Consider the following 2,862-nt stretch of genomic DNA (forward strand, 5'->3'; position numbering starts at 1 on the left):
CTTTTTAGCATGAAGGGCTGTTGAATTTTGTCAAAGGCCTTTTCTGCATCTATTGAGATAATCATGTGGTTTTTGTCTTTGGTTCTGTTTATATGCTGGATTATGCTAATTGATTTGTGTATGTTGAACCGGCCTTGCATCACAGGGATGAAGCCCACTTGATCGTGGTGGATAAACTTTTTGATGTGCTGTTGAATTTGGTTTGCCAATATTTTATTGAGAATTTTCGCGTGGATGTTCATCAGGGATATTGGCCTAAAATTTCATTTTTTTGTGTGTCTGCCAGGCTTTGGTATCAGGATGATGCTGGCCTCATAAAACGAGTTAGGGAGGATGCCTTCTGTTTCTATTGATCAGAATAGTTTCAGAAGGAATGGTACCAGCTCCTCCTTGTACCTCTGGTAGAATTTGGCTGTGAATCCATCTGGTCCTGGACTTCTTTTTGTTTGGAATGCTATTATTGCCTCAATTTCAGAACCTGTTATTGGTCTATTCAGAGATTCAACTTCTTCCTGGTTCAGTCTTGGGAAAGCGTATGTGCCCAGGTATTTATACATTTCTTCTAGATTTTCTGTTTTTTTTTGCGTAGAGGTGTTTGTAGTATTATCTGATGGTAGTTTGTATTTCTGTGGGATCGGTGGTGATATCCCCTTTATCATTTTTATTTCATCTATTTGATTCTTCACTTTTTTCTTCTTTATTGGTCTTGCTAGCAGTCTATCAATTTTGTTGATCTTTTCAAAAAACCATCTCCTGGATTCATTGATTTTTTGAAGGGTTTTTTTTTTTGTGTCTGTGTCCTTCAGTTCTGCTGTGAGCTTAGGTATTTCTTCTTTTAGCTTTTTAATTTGTTTGCTCTTGATTCTCTAGTTCTTTTAATTATGATGTTAGGGTGTCGATTTTAGATCTGTCCTGCTTTCTCTTGTGGGCATTTAGTGCTATAAATTTCCCTCTACACACTGCTTTAAATGTGACCCAGAGATTCTGGTATGTTGTGTCTTTTGTTCTTATTGGTTTCAAAGAATTCTTTGTTTCTGCTTTCATTTCGTTATGTACCCAGTAATCATTCAGGAGCAGGTTGTTCAGTTTCCATGTAGTTGTGTATTTTCGAGTGAGTTTCTTAATCCTGAGTTCTAATTTGATTGGACTGTGGTCTGAGGGACAGTTTGTTATGATTTTTATTCTTTTACCTTTGCTGAGGAGTGTTTTACTGCCAATTATGTGGTCAGTTTTAGAAGAAGTGTGATGTGATGAGAAGAATGTATATTTTGTTGATTTGGGTGGAGAGTTCTGTAGATGCCTATTAGGTCCGCTTGCTCCTGAGCTGAGTTCAATTCCTGGATATCCTTGTTAATTTTCTGTTTCATTGATCTGTCTAATATTTACAGTGGGGTGTTAAAGTCTCCCATTACTATTATGGGGGAGTCTAAGTATCTTTGTAGGTCTCTAAGAAGTTTATGAATCTGGGTTCTCCTGAATTGGGTGTATACATATTTAGGATAGTTAGCTCTTCTTTTTTAATTCATCCCTTTACCGTTATGTAATGGCCTTCTTTGTCTCTTTTGATCTTTGTTGGTTTAAAGTCCGCTTTATGAGATACTAGGATTGCAACCCTGCTTTTTTTTTTTTTTTTTTTCCCCCCCACTTTGCTTGGTAGGTCTTCCTCCATCCCTTTATTTTGAGCCTATGTGTGTCTTTGCCTGTGAGATGGGTCTCCTGAATATAGCACACCAATGGGTCTTGACTCCTTATCCAATTTGCCAGTCTGTGTCTTTTAATTGGGGCATTTAGCCCATTTACATTTAAGGTTAATATTGTTATGTGTGACTTTGATCCTGTCATTATGATACTAGTTGGTTATTTCGCCTGGTAATTGATGCAGTTTCTTCATAGCATCAATGGTCTTTACAATTTGGCATGTTTTGCAGTGGCTGGTACCAGTTCCTTTCCATGTTTAGTGCTTCCTTCAGGAGCTCTTGTAATGCAGACATGGTCATGACAAAATCTCTCAGCATTTGCTTGTCTGTAAAGGATTTTATTTCTCCTTCACTTATGAAGTTTAGTTTGGCTGGATATGATATTCTGGGTTGAAAATTCTTTTCTTTCAGACTTTTGAATATTAGTTCCCACTCTCTTCTGGCTTGGAGGTTTTCTGCCAAAAAATCCACTGTTAGTCTGATGGGCTTCCCTTTGCAGGTAACCTGACCTTTCTCTCTGGCTGCCCTTAACATTTTTTCCTTCATTTCAACCTTGATGAATCTGACAGTTATGAGTCTTGGAGTTGCTCTTCTCAAGGAATATCTTTGTGGTGTTCTCTGTATTTCCTGAATTTGAATGTTGGCCTGCCTTGCTAGGTTGGGGAAGTTCTCCTGGATGATATCCTGAAGAGTGTTTTCTAACTTGCTTCCATTCTACCCATCACTTTCAGGTACACCAAACAAATGTAGATTTGGTCTTTTCACATAGTCCCATATTTCTTGGAGGCTTTGTTTGTTTCTCTTCAGTCTTTTATCTCTAATCTTGTCTTCTCACTTTATTTCATTAATTTGATCTTCAGTTACTGATATCCTTTCTTTCACTTGATCGAATCATCTACTGAATGTTGTGTATGCTTCACAAAGTTCTTATACTGTGGTTTTCAGCTTCATCAGGTCATTTAATCTCTTCTCTACACTGGTTATTCTAGTTAGCCATTCATCTAACCTTTTTTCAAGGTTTTTAGCTTCCTTGCCATGGGTTAGAACATGCTCCTTTAGCTTGGAGAAGTTTGTCACTACTCACCTTCTAAGGCCTACTTCTGTCAACTCATCAAACTCATTCTCCATCCAGTTTTGTTCCCTTGCTGGCAAGGAATTGTGTTCC

The sequence above is a fragment of the Rhinopithecus bieti genome, unplaced genomic scaffold (assembly GCF_001698545.2).
Source record: "Rhinopithecus bieti isolate Rb0 unplaced genomic scaffold, ASM169854v2 scaffold_4600, whole genome shotgun sequence".
NCBI classification, from domain to species: domain Eukaryota; kingdom Metazoa; phylum Chordata; class Mammalia; order Primates; family Cercopithecidae; genus Rhinopithecus; species Rhinopithecus bieti.